The sequence below is a fragment of the Pseudorca crassidens genome, chromosome 5 (genome assembly GCF_039906515.1).
Source record: "Pseudorca crassidens isolate mPseCra1 chromosome 5, mPseCra1.hap1, whole genome shotgun sequence".
In the NCBI taxonomy this organism is placed as follows: domain Eukaryota; kingdom Metazoa; phylum Chordata; class Mammalia; order Artiodactyla; family Delphinidae; genus Pseudorca; species Pseudorca crassidens.
Genome location: NC_090300.1, coordinates 76,892,082 through 76,919,242, shown reverse-complemented (window position 1 = coordinate 76,919,242; position 27,161 = coordinate 76,892,082). Strand labels below are relative to the sequence as shown.

General features: G+C 45.7%; 2 long non-coding RNA genes across 2 annotated transcripts in view; both read right to left on the bottom strand.

Annotated features, from left to right (window-relative positions):
- Positions 1–2,842: 2,842 nt before the first annotated feature.
- LOC137225066 (uncharacterized) lies at positions 2,843–8,494 on the bottom strand. Its single transcript, XR_010943672.1, has 2 exons — positions 8,203–8,494; positions 2,843–5,732 (listed from the first exon to the last, which is right to left on the bottom strand). It is a non-coding gene; the product is annotated as an uncharacterized lncRNA (long non-coding RNA).
- Positions 8,495–17,936: 9,442 nt separating this feature from the next.
- Positions 17,937–27,161, bottom strand: part of LOC137224496 (uncharacterized) — a 90,183-nt gene continuing 80,958 nt past the window's right edge. The window contains exon 4 of the long non-coding RNA XR_010943367.1: positions 17,937–18,086. This is a non-coding gene — a long non-coding RNA (uncharacterized lncRNA). The remainder of the gene's footprint in view (positions 18,087–27,161) is intronic.

The following is a 27,161-nucleotide window of genomic DNA, read 5'->3' as shown; positions in this document are numbered from 1 at the left end:
AGTAGTTGTGGCACGCGGCCTCAGTAGTTGTGGCTTGCAGGCTCTAGAGTGCAGGCTTAGCAGTTGTGGCGCACGGGCTTAGCTGCTCCGTGGCATGTGGGATCCTCCCAGACCAGGGATCAAACCCGTGTCCCCTGCACTGGCAGGCAGATTCTCAACCACTGTGCCACCAGGGAAGCTCCCTCAGGTTATATACTTTTGTGAAAACATAAAATCGCACAATTTCAATACATGCAGCTTATTGTACGTTGATTATACTTCAGTAAAGCTTTTTCTTTTTCCTTTAAAGCTAACAAACAAGGAATTTCTCTTAAAAGTAAACCTGCAGTTACCATACCCAGCAATTTCACTCTTGGGCATTTAGGCCAGAAAAATGAAAACTTATGTTTACACAAAAAAACTGTAGGAGTGTTCACAGAAGCTTTATTCATATTAGTAAAAACAAACAAAAAAAAACTGGAAACAATACAAATATTCTTTAATGGGTGAATGGCTAAACAAATTCTGGTACATTCATACAATGGCGTACTACTCAGCAATAAAAAGGAACAAATTATTGATACATGTAACAGCTTGGAGGATCTGAAGTCTATTATCTTAGTGATGAAAGGCAATCTGCAAAGGTTACACACTGTATGATTCCACTTATAATCATCCTCAAATTACAAAACTATAGAGATGCAGAGCAGATTCGTGGTTGCCCAGGGCCAGGGATGGGTCAAGGAGGTATGACCCTAAGAGGTTGCTTAAGGGAGCGCCTTTGTGGTGATGGAACTGTTCTGTATCCTGATTGTTCTGGTGGTTACATAATTTATGTGTGGTCAAATTGCATAGAAATACACACACACATTCATACACAACAGATGAGTGCATGTGAAAACTGAATGAGGTCTGTAGTCTACCTAACATCAATTTCTTGGTTTTGATATTGTACCAAAGTCATATAAGATGTCACTATTGGGAGATGTTAATAGCTCATAACTCTATGAGCTATTTTTGCAACTTCCTGTGATCTATAATGATTTCAAAATAAAAAGTTTACAAACACGCATAATGGACAATAAAAAAAAACCTCTTCAGGAGATGGCAGTTTGGGCTGGTAAGGTGAATGCTCTCTAAGACATACTTGCCCCCCAAAGCTCTACCTAAATGCCTTTAATTAAGTAGCCAGTATGAGACAAAGAACAAAGGAATTCCTATTCCTCCTCATTTTAAACAGAGGCAAAACCCCCAAAATGTTGAACAAGCCTATGAACAAGTAGTCTTGATTGGTCTTATTTCTTCAAAGCAGGAGGCACAAGAATGTGAGTTTATAGAGGGCAGGGCCAGTGTCTTTATGATTCTAGCACCTAGTCCAGGGCTTGGCTCATAGGAGAAGCCCAGAAAGGGCTTTTGGAAGGAAGGAAGATAGGGAGGGAGGGAAAAAGAAAGGTAAGGAAAGGGAAGAGACCTCCGGTAGAACTTGAACCATCTTCTCTTTTGTGTCAGTTCAGAAAGGTCGTGTTAGTTAATGACAGACCAGTGTACAGGACCCATTCCACATATGGGGAGGAGTGTGGACAAGGAAGGATAAGGTCCACTGTGTGGACCTCCTCATCCTTAGAACGTGAAAATCATAACTCCTGATGGACTTCCCTTTCATCAGGGGTCAGGGTGCCCTGTATAGATGAGGCTGCATCTAAATAGGCTAGAGCCAGGCTGGGAATGGGAGGGTCCGAAAGAGTCACTGAATCAGTGTGTAGTGGAAGACTGCAAGGATGAATATGAACTGAGGTCTTGACAGAGAGCTCAGATTCAGCCAAAGATGAACGAATTCCAAACCCAGTTCAGAAGTCCGGAGTGAATCCCAAGGGGAACCTATAATTAGGAGTCAGATGGCGCAGGACTGACACGATCAGAGACAAGCATGGATGTCTAAGCAGGGGCTGGGGTGGGGGCATTCCTTGCCCTCATCTGTCCTGGGGCCCACCTGATGACAGAGTTACAGACACAGCCAGAACTGATGACTTCATTGTGACTTATTTCATAAAGGAGTTACCAGGATATGAAGCTTCCTAGAATATCTTGAACTCCTCAAAATGTTAGGAAAATAGTTCATATTTATTCAGATTCTCAGGGTTCTTTTCTCAACATTATCATGAAGATTCTGTAATTCAGCTTTTGTAGATTGTCTGGGTTCAATGTCATATAACCAAATTGTCCCCTTGTTCTAGTTCATACATCCTTCTCCCCCTGGATTCCAAGGTTTTGTGTTTTTAAAAGGGTCAGGCTTTGGGGCCTGCACTTCATTATTTGCTTATACTGCCTCCCCCTATACTTATGTGACTTCAAATTCCACATTTTCTCTTACAATCCTTTACACTATGGCATAGCTACTCAAGTTTACAGGGCTCAAGGATATGGATTTAGCAGAAATATGGATAGCTTGTTTTATTAAGAAATGCGCTGAACATAATACCGTGGGGCTACATTTTCCCTCGTGACAGCTCTGAACTTACATTTCTCATCCATCTTCTTAACCTTTCACATCATTTCCTGAAGCCATTTCATCTTCCTTCTAAAATGCCAACCTAAAAATAAGTAATCACACTGAAAAGGATCCAGATGGAAACAAAAACATGGACACACTCATTCGGTACGCAAAACATTTTCTATATTTGTCAGTAGACAAGTTTGCTTCTCATCTTCATGTTTGCCTCATTACAGGGGTGTATGAGAGATTAAAAGAAATGTTTTGGACCATTGGAACAAAATTCATTCTACATGGCTTTTGACTTCAGGTGGTAATAGTTTATTTGGGCACTGTAAAAGCCTAAGAAAATCCTCTGGAAATAAATATGACTAATTTATATTTTTTTATTTAATCAAACTAAGACTTCAGATTATTGTATGCATTCTTAAGAAGTATATTTTTGTTTCTATCAGTTGGGGAAAGAAGGCTGTGTCAGGCTCAGAACTTGGCAAATCCTGTCGTTTTTCTTGGTGTAGGAATATGGAACACTTTGTAAGGCATGTTTTTAGCTTCTTAGACACAATTACGACATGAGAGTCATGAAAACCAGAGGAATGCTGTAGATTACATGTAAAGTCATAAATGTAAAATAGACTAATCAGAATCCCCAGTGAGCTATTATTTTTCGAATGTTCTCATTTTATTCTCTTTTTAGAAGAAAGAAGAGCAACAAACACACTTTTATCAGAGGGGATTTTGTAACTTTTTTCCCAAAGGAATCTTCCCATGTCAGTACACATTCATCTAAAACACTATGTTTTCTGTATCTACAGTCTTGTTCAATGGCAACTGGCGTTCAGAATGAGAAAGCTGAGAGGCCACAAGATATTGAATCACCTAAGAAAATTAACATTCATCGTCAAAGTAAACAATCTTTCGACACCATATCAGAACAATTTTCAGAATAAAGAGTTGAAACAAAAAGTGTTTACTGAATAACTATCTTTCAGCCAGGAGAGGCCTTGTTCCCTAGGCAGGGTGATGAATCTTTGTAAGATTGTATTAAAGAGTTATAAATTTTAGGACCAAGTTAACGATCTAAGCCACGGAAGTCTGCAAATTATTCCCCCACAACTTGAAAAAACATTAGCCCTTAAATTGTGTGGCTTTAGAAAATGGCCCACGTGTGCGACTTAGACTTTCTATCGTTAAGTTTAACTCTATGTGAATTGTCAGTCATGATTTGATTATCTTTTAGGCTCCAAAAATGCTGTTAAATTTCAAAGTACAGGTGCTGCAAAGGCAACCCAATGGTTGGTATGCACAGTTCCCTGAAAAAGATGTCGAGCCTCAAAACCAAGGGAGCACATTTTAAAATATTTTCAAGGCGACAAAAGTACAGCCACTCTATGCTGCACACTTACACATCCAAATCCCACCATGTAGGTCCTGTGTAGACACAGCCCTGGCCCAAACCTGGATGTGGTCTCTCCCCTTTCAAACTCTCTGAAACGTGAAAGTACTAGCTTGTGATTCCAGGATATCTGTTCATTCCCTGGTCAGGAACTTGATTTTTCTTGTGACATGCACTAAATTGTACTCTGTACATGCTTCATCTCCCCCACTAGATTATAAACTTTTCGAGTGCAAGGACCGTCTCTGTTTTATCTTCTTTGACATAACATAGATGAACATGGTAAATTATAAATTACTCTCGCAGGTCTAACTTTCTATTCTTGTGGCATTCTTTGCATCTATTAGTATGTTACACATCATAGGTGCCTAAGAAAGATTTGCTGACTGACTGACATACTGAATAAGTGAACGCCTTCAATTATTTCCAGAATTATTACCAGAATTCCACATGGTATCTAGTAAAGAAAGGCCCAGCAAACAGAAGGTCAGCTCTCTAAAGGGCATTTGTTGGAATGGAGCCTGGCAGGCTGACCTGCCACCCTCAGTTCACAGACCATCAGACACCATTGCCACCACCAATCCTTCCAGTTCACACTACAGGATTTGGTTGCACCCTGTAGCATACTGGCAAGGGGTCCTCAGGGACATGTGGCTGTCTGACCCCATGCTAAAAAGGTATTTCAGGACTGGTGAGTGCAGAGGTTGCCAAAAACCACCTCCACCCTTCGGATGTGCAAATAGCAAGCATTAGCACAACTCTCTCCCTCGAGAAGCAAGGGAAACTAAAACCAACCAAACCCACGTGAGGGTCTAATTAAAAGAAACCAAACCAGGCACTTTGCTTTGTTGCCCTTTCTATGCCAAATGTCTAGGACTGAATCCGTGCAGAAAACTGTCCCGTTTTCCAAATGCTTCCAAATTTTGCAAGGCTTTCTAGACTTTTTATCAATTGTAATCTGTCCTGGAACAGAGACGTCATCTTTAGGGGAGAAAGCACCACCTCATTTGAGTAGTATATGTGGGAAAACTCTCAATAAATCACTTTCTCATTACTAAATACTTCTCCTGTTTTAAAATCCAGAAAGGAAAAAATTAAGAAGGAAAAAGCTGAGATTTCAGAATGGTCACTTTCTGTGTTGAATTGGTAATCTAGAGGCCCACTGGCCACCTCCTCATCCTTCATCCTTAGCCAACCACAGGTGAAGTCAGGAGCACCCAGCTTCTCTGACGTTTGCTATGCCTCCCTTAGAACATTTACCAACTGCTGTATTTTTTTCCACAGAGTCTCACTATTTGCTATAAATACTAAAAGAACAGGCCCCTTGTTCTCAGGCAAGAAAACACAGAAGCTTCATTTGTTGACTATTTGTAGCCACTATGCATTTTGTGTGCTTTATAGCTTCTTGAATGATTGTTTAATTGTGAATATATTGGCATGTGATTTGAGGTCAGCTGTTTGTTCCCTGGGTGGTACAGTCAATCCATAATCCTGAAAGGGAGAAATCTCATTAAAGTTCAAGCTTCAGATTCTAGGCTATCAACATATAATCTCTAGCTCTTCAAATCCTATACGTCTCATGAAAACTTTCTCAAACTGTTTAAACTTCCTTGGATATAGTTTTTGCGGTACGCGGGCCTCTCACTGTTGTGGCCTCTCCCGTTGCGGAGCACAGGCTCCGGACGCGCAGGCTCAGCGGCCATGGCTCACGGGCCCAGCCGCTCCGCGGCATGTGGGATCTTCCCAGACCAGGGCACGAACCCGTGTCCCCTGCATCCGCAGGCGGACTCTCAACCACTGCGCCACCTGGGAAGCCCAATTTTCCTTGGATATAGTTTTAAAGCAGTTTCCCTTTTCTTCATTGCTCTAAAAAAAATGCAGATTGGCAAACAGAAAAGATTGGTTCCAATTTCTCCACCCAAAGATACAATTAATATTTCGATACATAGTCTTCTCAGCTGGTTGACAGAGTTCTTTGAACTAGCACCAAAACAAACTCAAAATAAGCTTCACCAGGGCTTTAAGTGTTGCCACATTCTTCAAAATCTTTTTTTAAAGCCAAAACCACATAAAGTAAGATTTTCTTTAACGTTTTCAGTTTGCCACCAGTATACAGCTCAAGTGGGCCTTCAGTCTCTGGGTAAACGGTGTTTTTAAGAAAAAGGTGGATTTCTGCTGTTTCAAAGCCCATTACAAGAATGACTTAACTGATCACTGATGTCCTGCTCCTCCCAGATTACCTGCCGCCCCATCCCAGCACTTCTCAAACACTTGCTCAGGGATCCCTACTTGGGGACCTTTGGCCTCCAATTTTGCCTCTGAGGGGTGAGAGAAGGGTCAAAGGAATAATATTGGAAGCAAATAAAACAATACTATAGTGGTCAACTCTGGAAAATTGGAACACAGGTGTTGGTTGTATTAGTTTCTATATTCTTACAGATATTTTTAAAGTTCTAAGTATCAATAAAACTAAGCAAAAGATATGGTCCTTGTATTCAAGGAGTTCAGGGTCTGGTGCAATGATCAATTACAGGACATACAAGATTTGCAAACACATCATCTGTCTAGAGAGCCTTCTAACAGAGGTTAGTACAAAGTGCTAGACTCTAGCAGCTAGAGGAACATAGAGCAGGCAGCACCCGACCCCTCCTCAGCAACGTCTTCTTAGAGAATGTAGGAAGGCTTCTGTAAGGTGGAAAGCTTGACTTGAGGCTGGGAGGATGAGTAGTTCTCTGTGGTTTCAAGTGTGAGTAAGAGTGTGCTGCAGAAATAATGACTTGTGAAATCAGACTCTGAGACCATACTGTGTGCTTGGAGAAGAGGGCATATTTTCAGCACGACTGGGGTTGTTCTGTGTCAGCTGATGAGCTTGGAGAGGTGGGCATTTACTAGGTGGTGAAGAGTCCCACATGACAAGTTACCCAGTGGTTGATAAAGAACCAGTGAAGCAAGTGAAGGGCATAATGCAAATTTTGGCAAACTCCTTCGGCGGGCAGTGTGGAAGATAGATGGGAGGGAGGTGGAAGGGAGGCAGAGAAACCAATTAGGAGGCTCCTGCAATGATCTAGGTGAGAGATGATGAAGGTCTATAATAGGCCAATGGCAGAGGGGGAGCAGAGGACAAATGGGAGATGTTTAGAAGATAGAATCCACACTTCATGGAGACAAATTGGATGTGAAGGGAGGGAGAGGACAGAATTGAGAGTGATTGCAGGTCTTCTGACTTGCAGGTGGGTTGGATGATTGCGTAAATTCACTGAGACTGGGTGGAGAAGGAATGGAGAAGGACACATGAGTAAAATTTGCAACATGCTGAGTTTGGGGAACCTGTGATACATCTTGGAGTTGCCCAAGAGACCACGAGGTACAGAGACTTGAGGTGAGTGTAGCAAGTGTGGTCTCTAGGCTAGAAGTAGACTCATCCATGCTGAACCATGGGGCTGAGGCCATGACTCTGCTGAAAGTGTTCTGGGAAGAATGAGGGAGAGAGAACAGAGGCTGCAACTCTGGGGATGCTCAGCGATTAAGAGGCTGAGGGGGAAGAAGACTCGAAGAGAGTGATGATGTCAGTCAATGTTGCATCTGTTAAAGGAGGAGATCACTTCAAGAAGGAAGGAACAGTCTCCAGATTAGAGCTGGCAGACAAGCCATGTAAGAGTTGGTGTTGCCAGATAAAATACAGAGTGCCCTATATGATCAACCATGCCAGTAAATAAAGCTAAAACTAATAATAAAAAAAAGAGTGCCCAATTAAATTGGTATATCAGATTGAAACAAAGTTTTTTTAGTATAAGTAAATCCTCTACTTTTATTTGCTAAATACAGCAACCCTAGTAAGATAAAGACTAAAATGTGCTTGTCAGTGTGGTAGCTAAAGCAGGGTCAGAGGATGGCAGGGAGCAGAAGCAGGAGGAGACTTAGAGGCAGTGCATGTGAATCAACCTTTCCAGAAATCAGGCTGTGAAGCAATAGGGTCAGGGCGGGGTTAAGACACAGAGGATTCTCCTAAGGGGAGCAGGCACTGTATGCTTCATCCCTAGCCACCCCCACCAGCCAGAAACCACAAGGTTCAAGGCCATGTCTTACCTGTCTTTGTAATCAAAATGCTGATCTACCCAGACCCTTTCTCTTGTGCATCAGAAACTCAATAAGAGGTTGCCAAATTAAATCCTTAGACTGGGTTTTTCCATACCGGTAGTAAAGAACTAACGTAATCCAGGAGATACCTCACTTTTGCCTCTAGCTGAAAATTATGACCCAATATATTTGGGGCAAATATCGTTCATGTTTATCAGAATGACCTGAGAAACTGCCTCAGCTCCCCATTTCTACTTACCAGCAAACGCACTTCTGAGAGGCCAATTGTCCCCTCTCTCTGCCTGCGAATACACAGTAGCAAGAGGAGCAGCTGGGAATCTCTTAATTGCCTTGTGCTTGTCAAGATGATGCAACTTTCCAGGTGAGTGAAACAGATTCCAAATATCTGGCTGAGGGGAAAACAAAATAAAACAAATCTTGCACCAAACCAGAAGAGTAAGTTTCTCAAGAGGCTTTCTGAGGCCAGTGGGAAACTTCAGTATCCTTCAGCTCGAGCTGACGTCCGCTGCACCGCGTGGCTCACACACTGCCTTTCCTCCTTTACACAGCTAAGTGAAATCCACTCACCCTGTCGGAGGAATAAACCAAACACAAAAACAAACCTATTAAAGGGCCGCTCAGCCCTGCCTTAAGTGATCGGAAGCAAGCAAGCAAATGCACAGGTGCTTCCCAAGACAGGTCTTTGCCATTTCTGCTCCTAACGCACCGTTGAGTCAACACTGGAGATGCCCTGGACTCTGCTCGGGAGGGAGGAAGGAGGCCCTGGCGCTGAAGTGAGGGCTCTGGGGCTTTGCACCTGCTATGGCACAGAAAGGAGGCCCCAGGATATGTCTGGAGGGGACAGGGTCTGGGGGTGCTTTCTGTTGGTGGAACGAAAAAGAAAAATGGCTTAATGGAAAAGCTTGGATTTTGAGGTTGGATTAGACCTGGGTTCAATCCCTTACTCTAGTTTTGTAGTACTGGGGTCTATAACATGGTAGTTGAGAGCTAAGCTTTAGAGTTGGACACTTTTGGATTTAATTTCTAGTGCTACAAGTGGAACGACGGTAACACTTTTCAAAATACTTTCTTTATATATTCTTCTTGCAGTCATTCTGCCTTTATGGCTCTAAGAAAGAGAATAAGATGGACGGCACCGCAAGAAGGAGGAGGATGTGACATAGGCACCATGCCTGTCAAACAGTTGGAGGGAAAGGAACAAGGAGACAAGGAGTGGGAGGCAGAAAGGAAAGGAAGAAGTGCCCAGAAGGTGAGGATTAGAAACCGTCAGTTCAGTTGAGGCAGAATCCAGAGCAAAAGGCTGTGCTCCTCTTCCTGCCTGAGAGACTCTGGGAGGAGACTGCCTTAGAGGATCCCACACTGACCAGGGGTCAGCTCACAGCGCAGGCCTGAGGCAGGACTGCCCCCCAGCTTGGTGCTTCCTAGCCTGAGCCAGAAGCTCCTGGGGGCCCCCAGTGGGGAATGCAAAAGGTCACCAAGAGCTGAGGCCAGCAGGCCCGCCACAGGGGGAAGTGACCCAAAGCAGAGTCTGTGAGGAGGAGCGCCCACACCGCAAGGGACTGCTGCATTGGTGAGAGCCGGGGTGCCGCTGAGCCAGCAGCAGGGAGGAGAGAGGGAGGGGAAGTCCATCGCATCAGCCGGGCCAGAGAACAGGCCACATGCTTGTGCGGCATGGACTTTGGCTGCAGGTGTGAATAGGGCCCTGTGAGCAGGCATAGCAGGGACTTAGGGCGGTGAGAACCTACAGAAGCGAACAACGACCAGCCTTCTCAAGGGGCAGAGGGGAAGAGCAATAGCCTGGAGAGGGAGAGATAGCCTGGGAAGAAGTCTGAGCCTTGAATTATTTAGATACTTGTTCAAAAGAAACTGAGAAAACTGGGAAAAAATAAACACAAAAAATAACATCTCAAAAAAAAAAAATCTCTTTTACTCCCATTCTTCCTCAAAAAAACCACCCTGAGATCTTTGACTTGACAAATTTTGATATTGTTTTCCCGCTCCTCAGTGAGATTTGGGGCTCTAGAGGTCAAAATCATCAGTTATGGACAATAAAGGACCCCACCAGGTATGCACATTTGAGGTACAGTGTATAAACCTACAGCACTCCCCTCTACTAGAGGAGCTTTGTAAACTTGGGTTATCTTAACTTCTTTGGGCCTCAGCTTCCTCATCTACAAAATGGGAATAATACTACTTCATAAGTGTTGTTGGGTGTATTAAATGAAATGATGCATGTGAAGCACTGTACAGTACTCAGCACGTAATTGTGCGTGTTCATGGTTATATAACATTATTACTTAGCTTCCACCAGCTTCATTTTCTACCGCTGTAAACTGGGATTGCAATATTCATCTCACACAATAGGTTTGCAAATAGCATTACTTTCCCTTTCTCCTCTATTTCCTTTTCTAAAGAGCTACCGGTTATCTTATCTCGTCTTCTACCTCAAATAAAGACATCTCTATTCATTTATTCAATCAAGACTGTTTTCTGGGTTTCAGCTTCGTGCAGATCACTCTCTTGAGGGTTTCTGAGATGATACATGTACAGTATTTATCATTCATGGTCTGCTGGTTGAGGGGGGAGGGGGCAATATTTTTACATCTTTATCGTAGAAGGGAAAAATGATGAGTGGATAGCAAAAGCACTGCAGTAATTCAGAGGAGGCAGTGTTGATTTCTAGTTAGAAGTCAGGGAATGCTTCCTGCATAACCTGGAATTTGAACCAGACCTTGAAGAATGAGAAATACTTAGGCAAGTGAAGATTGGGGAGGGCACAAGGATGTGTGTTGAGATGGGTGGGTAGTTCTGTGTGACCAGTTCAGAGAAGATGAAAGGTTGGGGAGAAGATAGGCTGGAGAGCTGGGTACAGGCCTGATATGATGAGCCCACGATGCTATTAAGCTAACAGTCGTCAACTTTTCACTTTCTCATGTTTCATGAAAGGAAGGAGAAGGAGAAGGAACTAAAATGTATTGAGCTCCAGATACACGTGAGCCACTGCACAGGGACTATTGTTCTATGTATAGTATCTCTAAACCTCATGGCCATGCTGGAAGGTAGGTATTCACAGAGGAGGACACTGAGGTTCAGGGAGGTTAAGTAACTTACCTAAGATCACACAGCTAGACAGTAATCCACTGAGAATAAAATCTGGGCTTGCCTGATCCAAAACTAGTGCTATGAGACAAGGCCTTTAGGCCTTACCTGTTCTACCTGTTTCCTTGTGAAAGCATCACTTCTTTCCAGCTCCTGTGTTTAAGGAAGTGCTGTCACCAATAAATTAGCAGTCAGGGTGAGCTGGAAGCATTCTGAGGGACTGAATCCCAATGGGGCGATGTTTTTGATTCCAGGATTCAGGGTCATGGAAAACTGCCAGAAGGATATGGGTCTTCTCCTCCTGCAAATGGCCCCATGAGTGTCCTGGCAATTTGAGCCACCTAAGGAGAGCAGTGTCGGGGATGAGACTCAGCTTTGGAAGGTAATGGGAGCCTAAATGAGGGACACCCAAGATACTTTCATCTTCTGTATATCTGTGCTCCATTTAAGTCCCAGGGGATTACATTTTGAGGTGGATCTTAAGGCAGGATATATGACAGACTAATGTTTATTTGAGAAGGCTCAGAAATATGTGTCTCCCCAGCTGGAACCAACACAGCGAGACCCAGGACAGTTTTGGTTTTGTACCATAAATCTTCTCTCTGGGGAATGAGAAACCAGATCTGACCTTGTGAGCCCTGGGGTAGTGACTGAGGCTCAGAGAGAGAGGTTGACTTCTCCAAGCTCACACAGATGGGAAGAGGCAGAGTCAAGATGAGAGCCCGAGGACTGTGATCCTGGCTTCATTACTGTGCTGCTCACAGGAGAATAAACTCACCTAATCAGAGGACTAGAAAACAGTTTTACTGGCCTGTGGCTGGTTTTAAGAGAATCATAGAATTTTTACGATTAGAAGAGACAGTAAAGATCATTTCATCCAATTAACTCATTGTATAGACGAGAACACTGAGGTTCAGAATAGGAAATTGACTCGCCCAAGGTCACAACACTTAGTGGTGGGACTTGGCCTAGGTCACAGACACTGCCTGTGGTCAGTGCTCTTTCCACTGATGCTGAATAATATGTTCCATGGACTATTAACCACACCAACTCCCACGCCCCCATCCTGCCCACTCACATGTGGAGAGTCAAGAGGTCATCAATCACTACTTCCATTTAGACAGGCATACCTTTCTAATTTTATGAAGGAGATAAAAACATGTCCTAATTTCAAATCGGCCAGAGAAAGCAATTCCCCAAACATCTGGTACTTTTCTGGCTTGAAAGCCCCTACATTTTTTTCCGGCATAAGTCTTAGAAAGTCAAAGCAGAGAGTTGGCTCCCATGCTCCAGCTCATTTTTCACGAAGCTCCCCAAATGCTAAACAGATTTCCTGTACCCTCGGTGACAAGAACCTCCTCTCTGGCCAAAATCCTGCCCCACTTTCCCACCCCAGTAATATGCATGGCCTCACAGCCAACTCCTGCAGGGGCAGCCAGCAAGCATCCCAGGCTGTCTCATGCTCTGTAACAGAATGCCTGGAGCCCACCTCTTTCCTAGTCTCCTTTTTCTAGGAGGGGGCCATGACTTGCTCCCAGGAACCCAGGCAGGGGCTGTTTCCCATCACTTCTTGCAATGAGGTATTTCATGGGGCCTGAGAGAGGAAATCAGGTCTCTGCTCCCCCTGGGATTAGTGCCATTCTCTGGTCTGTTCTCCCAGAAGGCCCTTTCTCTAGGTCTGACATAACTTTCTCCTCCAAGACAGGATCAGCGAGAATCCATTTGTGTTCCTGCCCTGCATTCCAGCAGAATCCCTCGGGCACTGTGGCTGGAAATGATTTGTGTAGGGAAGTTGGCCAGCTTCTCTTTTAATCACTCACATACTCACAGATACAGGGAATCCTGCCACGCTCACCTGGGGGATGGAAGAAACCTTCCTCACTTTGCCAGGGTCTCCCTAAGTGGTGCAATAAACAGTGAGTCTAGTCTCCAGGAAAGGTATTCTAAACAGCCTCCTTCTCCGAGGGTTAATTGTAAAATCAGTATCTTCAGGAGCCCCTCCCCTTCCCTGGGAGCTTCTGCAAAGCAGACACTTCTCAGATAATATCCAAACATCCATTCACCCTGCAGCGCTTCCTGAACACTACTCTGACTGGGGAGGAGGGTAGGGTGGAGCTGGGCCTGGAAGAAAGGGCAAGATTTGCTGAGAACATTTAGGCAGGGGGATGGTAGAAGCCAAGGCCTGGGAGAATGAATGATCGGGGTGGGTGAGGAAGGGGGAGTCAGGGGGCAACTGGAGGGGAACAGAAGTCTTGTTGGGGAGGAGGGAGTGATGACTAGTTAGGGTCCCAACAGGAAACAGAGGGCACACCCAAGATGGGATCATTTGAAAAGGGTTTATTTGCAAACGTGTGGGTGTAGGAGAGCCATAAAGAATAGCCCAGTAAACCAGGCTCAGTAAGAGCCAAGGCATTACACCTCTAGGCACAGAGAGACTGTGACTAGAACAGAGAGAGAGTGTGCAATAGAACAGCTGCCTTAGAAGAACAGAGGCCTCAGTCAAAGATGCAGCCAGTTCCAGGCAACCTTGCAGGGAGAGGTCCAGGCAGAGGCGGATTTACAATGAAACTGGTCAAGTTCAAGCTGTAGTGTTCAGAGTTGCACAGGCCCCTTCCCAGGCCTGGGAAGGAACCCTAGCAAAGTTCGTATGTTCTATGTTTTTATAAATTTAGGGGGGGTAAATTTTGTAAAAGTAAGATATTTTTGATCCTAGTTTCCCTCTGCCACACACATCCTATGTTGGGTGGCTTTGGAGGCGTCATGGGCATTTTTAGGATCTGGTTAAGGAGAAGATGAGTTTGGGTTTGGTGTGATATATTTAAGTTGCTCACAGTCACTCTGTATATATTTAATTCACCGCTAGCTGTCCTCATGAAGGAATGGCTTCCAGGAATACTCTTACCGCCAACTCATCTGATGTCATGACTTGAAGGTACAGAGAGGTCAGTTGTAATAAGAATGTGTCCTTTGGTGCCCAGCATGGATGTATGTGGGTAGTGAAGAGAACAGAGGTTTGTGTGAGGAACCAGGGCTGGTCTGTGGCCCATCATCAGACATAAAATTTTAAGTCTAGAATTCAGTTCTCATTGTCAGTAGTATAACGCAGCACCTGCAACTATAAACACACCATACTATTTCTTTTTAAATGGAATTTCACATATTAGTTCTCAGATTCCTGTGTTTATAGCCTATAGGCATAAAAAAATTTCACATCATATCAAAATTAGCAACTTATTAAGATGAAGAAAGAAAATGCAAATAGAATTAAAGGACCTTGGATTATTCGATAATCTTATTGATGGAGGAGTAAAGCATATGAACTCATTGGCAGAAGATTTACATTTCTTACTGCTTTGATACAAAATCCTGACATCTATGAAGATGTCCTAGATGGGGTTCCCTAGAAATGGCCTATGAAATGGAAAGTTGCATGTAACTTTTTTACCGTGGAGAGCTCTCAGGAGTTCTACTTGTAAGGAAATGAGGATGGCAGGACTGGGAAAAGCCGACCAGAATGTGGCCCCAGCAGATCCTATATTCCAGCAGCTGAGGGATGGCTGCACTGACCCCATGAGGGAATCTGGGCAGAACCACACAGCACCCTCTATAAAAGATAACATAAATCTCATGGTACGCCGCCACTATAATGGGGCCCAAAGGCAAGCTGGCTTATAGGTCTGAGCAATTCAAAGAGTATTTAAGATTAATTCCTGAACAAGAAAATTTGAAATGCTCTAAGTCTTAGTTATATATGGAAGAAAATGATAGAGGTCTTCCCAAATGGGACAGCAATCTCAGAATTTGACATGACATTACAAACGATGAGTTGTGAAACTGAAATTGTTCTATGTTACCAATAGAAAAAGAATCCAATTCCAATCAAACCCACTAGGGGAAAGAATGGATTATATTTCCGTTCTTTTTCTAGAAAAATTGATTACAAAGTTGTCAGATGAAGAGGCAAAGAGTATACTGCTGAAAACAGAACAATATTGCTATTTTTCTGCATTTGGTGATATTTTTGGTTTTTGTGGACCAATAAAATTGCAAGCTTCAGTCTCATAAAGCCAGCAACACACTTAGACCCAGAGGAATAAATACACTGTCATCACCCGCCCACATCACTCAGGTATCCCTCTGGAGCTCCCCAACAGCTGAATCCAACAGAAGCCAGAGGCTACTGTAGGATAGCCCCTGGGGCAGGGAGCAGGATGGAGAAGGGTAGCACGTATTGAAGACACCAGCCACAGCTAAGTATTATGGAACCAGGTTATGGTAGCCTTGACTGTCAAACTGAGCTTGCATTTTATTTATAGAAAGATGAAATCCGAAAGACATAAACATAAACTCATATGGAAGGAGCATTTAATCTGGGGTTGTAAAACATGCCTGCCTCTCACCACTCACCAGCAGCCCACTAAGGCAAAGTCCTGAACCCACATACAGGCGGGAGGACGTGTGTGCTCCTTGTCTCCTCTCTGAGGCCTGGGGAGAGTGGGCTCCCAAGCTAGCCGTAGGGGAGGAGCCAGTGGAGAACACCATGAAGGCGAGATGCAGAGCACCGTCACCTTGGACATGACCCCTAATCAGAGGATGTGGTTACTCCTTTCACTATTTAGCAGTTCTTATATCCTGAATGTCCAGTTTATACCCCTCCCTCCTCCATGCTGTAAGCGAGGCCCTCTCTTCTTGTCTCTGCCTCACCCGGTCAGCTCCCAGCTGCAGCTCTGTGCAGCCAGTGCCAGATGCACACACAGAGTCAGATGGGCCACCACCCTTGGAGGGTAGGAGCCCAAGTTTGAGGTGGAAATGCCAGAACCCAATTCCTCTTTTGGCTCCTTTGTAACCTTCCTGGGTAACTGAAGTCCTGGCATCTTTCCCTAGATCTTTCCATGTTTTGCTGAGATCCCAAGAGATTCCATAATGACCCTCTCCTTTCCTGGTCCCACACCAAGTGCTCTCCTTGACGGATCCTTCCCATGCTTTGTCCTCCACCCAGAAACAAGGACCCCTGAATCTGCTATCTCCAGCCAGCTGGCCTTCCCAAGGTCTTTTTTTTTTTTCTTTTAATTTTTATTTGATATTGGAGCATAGTTGATTAACAAGGTTGTGTTATTTTCAGGTACACAGCAAAATGTATTTATTGTTTGCCCCAGACAACCTCTCCCCTCTCCAACCATTAGGCAGTGAAATTCGTTGGCACTCAGGAAGCATTAGATAAATAAATGAACGCTTTTGCCTTGGTTTCCCTTTCTAGCTGTATCATTTACTATTCTCCCCTACTTCCCCTCCCCCCTCAGGCTAGTCAAACTCAAGTGCTTACTGTTATCGCTCATCTCCTCCCAAATTCTCCCCTCATCTCCTCCCAAATTCTCTCCTCATCTGCTCTTGCACATACGGTTCTCCACTGGGCGTCTTCCTATTTCACTTACTGGTTTACACGTCTTATCTCCTCTACCAGACAGAGAATGCCTCCAGGACTCAGCTACGCATGAGTCATTTCTTCTCCCCAGCAGCTACTGACCTACAGTGGGCATTTATGAATGGATTAATGGACGTATCTGCCCTTCAAAGCATGAAGGTCTTTCTTCTTGTTATGGGTTAAGTATATATTTAAATTACACACATGTGATTCATGATTACATTCCTACGGTAAAACACTCAAACAATATAGATAAAACTAAACTTCCCTTTGCTTACCTCCAATCCCAGTTCCCTCCCCATTTATATATCTATGCAATGAAGGTGTAATATAGTTTTGTGGGATTTTTTTTTTTACAATAGAGGTATATTATATAAATTATTTTGCAGCCTGCTTCTTTCACATTACAATACGTCAAAAGTATCTTCTCGTCTTTCTATACACAAATGGATTCTCGCTGGTACTGTCTTGGAGGAGAAAGTTATGTCAGACCTAGAGAAAGGGCCTTCTGGGAGAACAGACCAGAGAATGGCACTAATCCCAGGGGGAGCAGAGACCTGATTTCCTCTCTCAGGCCCCATGAAATACCTCATTGCAAGAAGTGATGGGAAACAGCCCCTGCCTGGGTTCCTGGGAGCAAGTCATGGCCCCCTCCTAGAAAAAGGAGACTAGGAAAGAGGTGGGCTCCAGGCATTCTGTTACAGAGCATGAGACAGCCTGGGATGCTTGCTGGCTGCCCCTGCAGGAGATGGTTGTGAGGCCATGCATATTACTGGGGTGGGAAAATGGGGCAGGATTTTGGCCAGAGCGGAGGTTCTTGTCACCGAGGGTACAGGAAATCTGTTTAGCATTTGGGGAGCTTCGTGAAAAATGAGCTGGAGCATGGGAGCCAACTCTCTGCTTTGACTTTCTAAGATTTATGCCATTGAGCTATTGAGAATACTTCTACTTCCCCCATTTTCTTCTCCTTATCCCAAGAGCCTCTTGGATGCTTTCACTCTGTATGCCCTGCCCCCAACACCTAGGTTTTGCTGAAGTAGCATGGTACTTTTCTTTCTAGATCTCATTAGAATATCCTTTGCAGTATTTCACCTCTATTTTAAGAATTCTTATTCAGCATTACACATTTCCAGTCTATCGCTATCCATTTATACTGAACTATATATATGTGTATAAATCTATGCACATGTATACATATATACAAATGTGTGTGTGTATATATATAGGTAAGCATGTATATATACATGTGTGTATATGTATATATAAGGAAACATGATTTATTGCTCACCCCTGTTTCCTCTCTTCTCTAACCCATTTGATTTTGGTCAGAGTCTTTTTTTTTTTTTGTGGTACGCGGGCCTCTCACTGTTGTGGCCTCTCCCGTTGCGGAGCACAGGCTCCGGACGCGCAGGCTCAGTGGCCATGTCTCACGGGCCCAGCCGCTCCGCGGCATGTGGGATCTTCCTGGACCGGGGCACGAACCCGTGTCCCCTGCATCGGCAGGCGGACTCTCAACCACTGCGCCACCAGGGAAGCCCGGTCAGAGTCTTTTTGAAACTATTTTCTTCAGAGAGTGCTAGAATTGTTGGATCCTTGCATATCTGTAAAAACAAACAAAACAAAACGAAAAATATATATATATATCTCAACTTCTGTGGGTGAATAATGTCTTCAAAGTTCATCCATGTTGTAGCATGTGTCAGGATTGCCTTCCTTTTCAAAGTTAAATAATAGTCCATTTGTATGTATATACCACATTTTGTTTGTCTATTCCTCTGTTTATGGACACTAGGGTTGTTTTCACCTGTTGGCTATTGTGAATAATGCCATCACCCAGCTTTAACAATGATCAACTCAGAGGCAATCCTGTTTCATCTGTAACCCCACTGCTTTCCCCTTCCATATTATTTTGAAGCAAATCTGAATGGGGTATTTTACAAATTATATTTTCTATTTGGTTGAAGATCATTCCCAGGGAGAATCAGAGTCTGGAAACCAACAATATTTCACCCCAAATAAGTTAAATCTGTTTGGCATAAAGATGAAGTGCAGATGAGGTGGGAAAGCTGCCACAGAAATGGTAGATGAGGAAGAAGTAGGTCAGAGAGTGGCTAAGGCTGATCATATGTACTTGAGCTGCTCTCCCTACTGTCACCTCCTTCCCCCTCAAACCTCTACTCCCCACATCCCAGAAGCAGGAACGACTCCAAAGCTCACAGACCGCTGCAGCCATCCTGGCTTTGGGGACCTCAAAAAAGGCTCTATAAATCTCTGTCCACTTGTCTACGGCCAGGGCATTTTGCTTTGGCAATGCTAGGGCTCAAGTCAAGCTATGCCTTGAGCTCACTGACACTGCCTTGGGAGCCAAGGTCTATTCCTGGAGAAGAGATTAGTGGAAATTCCTCCGGAAGAAATTGGCTGCCTGTGAATGCCAAGAGATGTCACTAGATAAACTACCCAGAAACAAGAGTTCGTATGTTCATTATCACTTTAAAATTACGCTGAGCACCTGAGTACGGTACAATTTAAGTAAGTTAACTTGGCCTCTGTTGAGCCATCCTCCAGAGCACAAGGAGGCTCTCTTCTGGAACTCACCTTGGAGGTATGTTGTCCCTTGCCTTTGTTGCCTTGAGAAATGAAAACTTGTGCTAAGGGAACATGGCAGTAGCTGTTGTGGAAGGGCCCGAATTTATCTTCCAAGTGGCCTTGGAGAAAAACACAGTCATTCTCACCCTCCCTTAAAGGTCTCTTTACTGATGGTCCCCAGTTTTCTCTTCCTAACCCCATCAGTATCATAAATATCCCCTTAATATTCCGCAGGAACAGCTCAAACCTGGGATACATTCAAAGGAAATCATTGCAAGCAGAAAATCTTTTGGTCTCTTCCCCCAGGTCAGTAGCCCTGTCCTCTCCTCTCTTTTCTACTCTGCTGGTCTGAGATTTCTCTCCATCCTCAAGAGGAGCATCAGTAAGTGTGGGTTAGCCCAGAGTTTGACATGAACATTGTCCATCAGGAGCTGAAGCATCTGGGGCCTGTTTGTACCTCAGTCAGTAGGCGTGTGTCTTGAGCTGGTGACATGAAGTTGCTCTTGGGTGTCAGAGAGGCAGCATCACACACTGCAGACTCGGGACATGCATCTACCTCGTCTATTCCATTGGGCTTTACCCCATCTTTCTACCATCTCTCTGATAAACATGGACCTATCACTTCTCTTCCCTCAGCCTCTGTTTTTTGATAAAATCAGGGGATTGAACTGGATGGTCCCCAAGTCCCCTTCTAGCTCTGAGTCTGTGAATAAACTCACAAACCCTGGAAATTAGAAGCACCTCTTTGGCTCCAGGCCCTAACTCCAGAGGCCACCTGGGCCAAAGATCAAGCTGGGAGGGAAGTGGGAGCTCCAGGTGGGGTTTCCCAAGGTGGACTCTTGGAGGTGCTTTGGCATGTATGAAAAAGAGACTGGAGAACATGGAGCAGCAAACGAGCCGATCCAGCCTGGGGTGGGCTGGGGGGGCTACTTGGGTTAGAAAGGCTCATTCCTGACAGCGTTCCTGGAACACCACTGCATCTAGGTGGCTGTGGATCTGAGGCCCAAAGCTGGACTTGGGGCCAAAACAGCAAAGAATCCCTTTTCTTCCTGCACTAAGGCAGCTGCAGAGATCAACCAGGATCTAGGATCAAAAAAGGACTCCAAGATTTAGAACCCAAGGAGGAGCCCGACGGGAGCTGCAATAAGGAATGTCCAGGAGAGGACAATGGAGGCTCCTCACATATTCCAAAGAGGTCTTTGCAAGCTTTAACACACATTGGAATCCCCTTTAGGGCTTGTTGAAACACAGAGTGCTGGTCCCACATCCTAGATTCTGATTCTGTAGGTCTGGGGTGGGGACAGGGAATTTGCACGTCTAACAAGTTCCCAGGGGATGCCAATGCTGCAGGTCTGGGGGCCACTCCTTGAGAATGACTTTATTAAAGAGACAGAGAGGAGACGTCATAGGTGAGTGGCGAAGAGCTCAGCTAGCAGCTCTGCCCTTTACGTGTGCAAGCTACATAGCCTCTCCAAACCTGTTTCTTCATCTGTAGTTTGGGACTGATAATAAGTGAGGAGTGGAGAGGAGATACACCTAAATAACTCGGAAAAGTTTCTGGCACAAAGTGAATGCTCCGCAACTGTTAGCTCTCTGTGCCTCTCAGCGTGGTGACTGATGAATGCAAAGCCTCCAGCATGTGGAAAGTGGTCAGTAGTGGTTGTTTTATACATATTATTAGGCTTGTGCTCAGGCACAAGTAAAAGAAACCAACTAGAGTGGCTTGAATAATTATTTTAACTTTCCAGACTCTGTGGTAGAGATGGCAAGAAAAAGGAGGGGATCTCTCCCTCCTGTCAGAGGAGCCCAGTGGTGAGCAGTCCAGGGCAGGAGTGGCACCGCTTCAGGGACCTCTCAGAACCCAGTTTCCTACCACCTCCCTGCCTGACTTGTTTTTGTCCTCATGGTTGCAGAATGGCTGCTGTACCTCCAGTCCTCATTCCAGGCAGGAAGTGGGGCTACGTGAAGGACACCAAGGCAAACACTTTCTCCTTGTGATGTTTGCCTTTCATTCTCAAAGGGAAGTCCCCCCAGGGACTTCTGCCAACATCTCACTGGCCTCATCTCATTCGGCTAGGGATGACCATCTCATGTGGCCATGCTTAGCTGCCAAGGGGGCTGGGAAGTTAAGTATTTTAGCTTTTCTGACTCTATGGTAGAGATGGCAAGAAGAAAAGAGGTTGAAGTGGGTGTTGAGAGAGCCACTCAAGGTATCTGCAATTTGATTGTTCAGAGCTATGAAAACGATGGCCAGTTCAGTGAGCCATGGGAGTATGAAGCCCACAGTTCATCCTATGCCCTTAATTGACTCTGCGTGTGTGTGTGTGTGTGTGTGTGTGTGTGTGTGTGAGAGAGAGAGAGAGAGAGAGAGAGAGAGAGAGAGATTTTGCTATTTCTTTTAGAAAACTTATGTCGCGGGCTTCCCTAGTGGCGCAGTGGTTGAGAGTCCGCCTGCCGATGCGGGGGACATGGGTTCGTGCCCCGGTCCGGGAAGATCCCACATGCCGCGGAGCGGCTGGGCCCGTGAGCCATGGCCGCTGAGCCTGCGCGTCCGGAGCCTGTGCTCCGCAACGGGAGAGGCCGCGGCAGTGAGAGGCCCACGTACCGTAAAAAAAAAAAAAAGAAAGAAAACTTATGTCGCTCTGTCTTGTAGGATAATTTGTGAGAAGGCCTCCTGTTCCTCATCCTTTCTCCATCTCACATCCACCCCTGCAGGCCAGGAGCTTCCCCAGGTTCATGCTTTCCTAGACTACTCACTAGACCAGACACCATCTCAGCATTGGAGACAAACCGTGCACAAGGCACATCTCCAGCCCAGCCGCCATGAAGCTTAAAGCCTAGCAGGAAACACATTAAAAATTAAAATGAAAAAGCATTAACATTATTTTTTAAAGTCCCTAAATAATAGGGACTTGCTCGTGAAATTAAATTGAGTATGGTTTGTTTGATCAAAAAAGGGAGTCAAATTTGCCATCAGACTTCCTCCAAAAAGCTTTTTTAAGGAATCCCTCATTCTGAATGCCTGGCACCTAGTAGGCCCTCAAAAAACGTTGGTTGACTGTTGAACGCCCCTCCCTCTTTGAGTACCTATTTGATCTCCCTTCCTAGAGTGAATAAGCTCTTCTGGGTCAGAGCTCTGTGTCTAGTTCAGCACTGGCACACAACAGGAACTAAGGGAATATTTGTGGAATGGAATGGAATCAAGTTTATGTCAAATGAAGACTGCCAAATTAGCAACTGGGCCCAAATCCACTTTGGGTGTATATTCTCTGGGTCACTATTGTATTATTAGAGTAATGAATTCTTTTAAACCTCATGAACTTTTTCTGTGGGTGAAGCCACAGCCTTATCCTGGCACCAGACATACACAGCTTGTCCCCGTGAGGTCATTGCAGGGAGAGATCAACTCCAAGAGCCTCAGCAGGTTTAAACATCCCCGAGTGGGTGTGGCGTGTTGCGCTGCCTGGCTGCCTTTCAAGCCACCCTTTTCTCCCCTCTTGTTCGCAGAAACAATGGCTATGAATGGGACTCTTCTCTCCACTGAAAGAAGGAAGGAAGAGTCTACAGATAGATGGACCAAATGTCTTTTTTTTTTAACCTTTTTGTTTCTGAAGTTCTCTCTGACCTGAGAAGTGTAAGGCACACGCACTCCTCCTAATCACTGCTGATCAGAGGAGCAGCTACATTTGGGAGAAGGTCCCCCGGGAGCCCTTCCTTCCCTTCTTAGACCTTCGGGTCAAATCTAGTGAACAAAGTATCCTGCCACAATAATGAGAACGATGTCAGTTTTATCCCAATTCAAAGAAAAGAAAAAAATACTAGAATTTTATCAATCGCAAATTTTTCTTCCATACCTTTTTCTTAAGCTTTTAATATCTGGTTTTTGTTTTTGTTTTGACCACTGGTAAGATGCAGCAAATGGAGTGTTTCCTGAAGCTCCACAGACATCACTGTGGGCCTTTGCTACCTAGACTGATCGGAACAGCACTGCTCCCGGACATGCTGAGAATCCACATGCTGCCTGGAAGGCAGGGAGGAGAGGTGAGCTTGACCAGGTGCTTCATTGTCTCCAAATATTCCTATCAATATATTCTGATCCACTCACAGACAGGACACTCAGGTATGAAAAGAACCATTTCCACGTGACTAAAAATTTTTCTTCAGGGTGACAATGGGGCAAGCATGCAGCCTGGAATCTGATGGTCCTAGATTCTAATCTCAGCTCTTCTACTCACTAGTTGTATAACTTTAGGCAAGTTACTTAACCTCTCTGAGCCTCAGTTTCTCCATCTGTAAAATGGAGAGAGGACTACTTACCTAGGATTTTTGGTAGGATTGACCAAGATATTATAATATACAAAGAGTGGCTGATAGTACCCCTGACCCAAGAGAAATGGCCCTTATTATTACTCTGATTCATGTATTGGTTGCTGGGTGGCAATCTTTTTGCGGTGGTGGTCGCGGCGGGGAGTGGGGGATGAACTGGCCACAGGTGTGTACAGTCAGAAGCCCTGGACTCAGCTGCCCTTTCAAGCCTTTCAAGTTATGGGGCTCTGCGTTGCTGTACCTATTATATCTTCAGTAATTCTTTACCTATCCCTCAGCCCCAGCCCCACTCCCTCCAGCTCACTTAGAAAAAGCAGAAACCTGTGGTTTTCCAGCTGGCATTTTGTTCAGACACTGGTTTCTAAAGGTCTTTCCTGCCACTTGGAAGGACCAAAGAATACAGAGAATGAGAACACTGGCTCCCTGGGAGGGAGACACAGAGCTTCACGGATTCGCGGACACAGCATGTAATCACCTTTCCTCTGTGTCTCCCAGGATGAGTGGAGCCGCCCAACACTGTTGCTTATTTTTCTTGTTGTTGTTAGCATTTCTTTTTTTAACACCTTTATTGGAGTATAATTGCTTTACAAATGGTGTGTTAGTTTCTGCTGAATAAGCAAAGTACATCAGCTATAAGTGAATGCCTCAGAGCCTGCTGTGCATGCCCAGAATGCCCTGGTGCCAGAGACAGTCTTCACGTGGCCAGAGGGCAAGTTCCAGCAAAACCGTTGTGCCCACCTGACACATGGGCCTGGCCCAGTGTCCACCTTGCTCTGTTCTGTGGAGCCTCTGGGAGGCCCTCGGTCCTGCTGGAGGTACAGTCTGGGCAGCTTTATTCAAGGATGAGAGAGAGACAGAGACAGCAAGAGCTGATCAGAGAGAGGCCAAGAGAGACTGAGGATGAAAGAGACAAAGACTGAAAGGGAGGCACAGAGAGAGACAGAGGGACAAAGAGATCGGAGAGGCAGAGAGAGAGAGACAGGGACAGAGACAGAGAGGCACAGAGAGACAGGGAGAAACAGACACACACAGAGACACCTAGACATATGCAGAGGGGCGGAGAGAGACAGAACTGTAGAGAGGCAGCTACAGACACAGAAAAAGAGACCTTCAGAGGGAGAGGGAGAGAAACTCGGTTTTGAGGGAGATGAGGCTGGAGAGAGAAGCCAGACTTGGGGGTAAGCAGGACCAGCGGGGCTCCCTGGGGAGATGTGTGCACTTTGCACCCAGGAGTCCTCGTACTGAAGTGGTTTCTTAGTTCTCAGCAGCCAGCTGAGTGTCATGTCATGTTCAGAGGATACGCTTCAGAAGCGGCCTGGGCAGACATACAGGGACAGCTGGCCTTTGGCTGCGGTTTACAGCTGCCAGCCCTTCACTCCACGGGCTGGTGGCCACAGGCAAGGCCTAGGAGCTCAGGGTAGGCTCTCCCCACGGCTCCCCCTGGGACCATGACATAGACCTGCAGCCCCAGGCAGCCAGGGCTGACTGAGCTGAGGGAGAGGAGTGGCCTCCTGCACAGCTGGGCATCCATCAGTCAGGAGCCTGCAGGGCCACTGGGGCTGCAGCCTGCAGCAGCCGGCCGGGCCTGGGGGCCCTGGCTCTGGGTGCGGGCCTCTGCTGTCATCTCAGGAATGGGGGAAGCAGCCAGTCCACTTCCTAAGCAAACCCCTCCCCCTCGGGCATGCATGTGTCCCGGTAGATTTAAACATTTTCCAGTCTGCTGGGGGAATGGCATCTCTTAAGCAGAGAGGACTTAGTAATTGAAGTCAGCTGTTGCAGAATTTCCCCATTTCCCAACACAAGCGGGGCAACGTGCTTCACCTAGGAAATCCTGGCTGCTTTCAGCATGGAACCTCCTGGAGGTCCCAAAGGCAGGGACCCTGGGCAGGGGAATCACTCTCAAACATCTGAAAGGCTAGGAGATCATTTTGGGGCCCCTGTTCCCAGAGCCTCTCCCTCGCTCCTTCCAAGTTCTCACTCCCCGACCTGTCCTGTGTTCCCCTAACCCCTGCCTGTTCCCCTTGTGCTCTGAGGACCACGGAGGCTTCTCTTCCTCCACCCTTGCTCTCCTGGCCTCACAGGCTCTTTGGGAGCTTGTCTTTGTCCCTGGGACCCTACTTCGGGTGACTGGCTCTCTTGTGGGCCAGACCCAAACGTGGATGGGGGCATGAGGCATTGTCCCGAGGCTCCAGGAGATGTACTACCATCTCCCTGTTAGAAAGGAAGGTGATACCCTTTGACCCGGGGTCCTCAAAGTAGAAGTTGCAATACAAACAAACTTATCAGAGAAATCAAAGCCCATCTATGGATTAGGAAACTGGGCCCAGGTAAACGTACAAGATGATTGCATTCCTGTGCCTGTTCTTAGGGCATTTGAAGCAGCCAGTGTCGTCAGTTTACCAAGCAGGAGGCCTGTATGGGACCTCGGTATAGTGTTATAGCTGGGTCAGATGCACCTTGGGGACCTTGGGACCAGCCAGGGAGCTGGCACAGCACGCGGCTCTGTCAGCAGGCCAGCTCGGAGCCCTCATCAATACTAGCAGTCTTACTTTCTGTTTCCATTGTACTTTAGTTGGTAAAGTACTTTCCTGTTCACTATCATATTGCATTCTCCCCCACAATCCTTAGGAGGTAGGCAATCCCCTTTTTGCTCCACAGGTAAAGAAAGTGGGGATTGGAGAGGTGCATAGCTGCTTCAAATGAATAGTGCCCAAGCCATGACCCAACCTGGATCGTCAGGATTCAAAAAGCAGGGGTGCTCTCCATTCTGGCCGCTTTCATGGTGAGACACTGTCCAGCCCCTGCCAGCATCCTATCTCCTGTCCTTTATTTTTCTCTGCAGAGGAAAAGCCAAAGTGGCAGGAGAGGTCTTGCCTTTCATTCCCCAGGGTGTTAGACAGTCCTAGACCCATGCAGAAAACTTCCAGCCTGAAGGCTCCTTTTGCAGCTGTCTGACTCGCAGTCCTCCCCGCCCCCCCTCCAAACATTCAGGCACCCTGCCCTGCACGTGGGCCAGAAAAAAGGCACAAATCCTTGGCCACAGAATGAGCACAGGCCACTGGCTCCAGGGTGACACAAGGGGACTGGGGGATGAAGGAGATATGTTGTACCTTGTTGCTGGTTACTGCTGAACTGTAAGAAAGCTACTGCTCTGAGGTGTGTAGCTCAGATCCACCCCTTTGCTGAAATCTCATTAATACTGGTAAGTGTTTCCAGCTGATTCTCTGGGAGTTTCCGATGATAATTTTCTCTCCTTTCCAAGAATTCTACTTCTTATCTCTGTATCTTCATTGTTGATTTTAATGAGATTATGTCTAATGCTTTACAGTTAAATATTATGTTTGCTACAGTCATGAGTAGCATGAGTTGCATTTGATTGTGTTGAGGAAGTATTTTTCTATTCCTAGTTTCAAAAAAATGTTTTCAACAAGTCAGTGTTAAATTTCTCACAAAGATTTAGCAGCTGCAAAATGCCTTGAGCCAAAGGGCTGGATCAAGAAGAATGTCTGTTGGAGCACGTTGTGGTTGGCAGTGCAACCGTGGAGGTCTGACAGCCTTTGCCAAGAAGACCTGGAGAGACATGGCTCTGCTACTTGTCACCTGAGAGACTTGGGAGGTCACTTAACCTCTCTGGGTCTTAATCACCTCATCTGTAAAAGGGGATAAATAATGGGCTCCACCTGCTCGTTTTATGAGGCTGAAGCAAGATGGTATGTGTGAAGCACTGAGATGGCCTGTCTCCAAGATGCGCCTAATAATCTCTG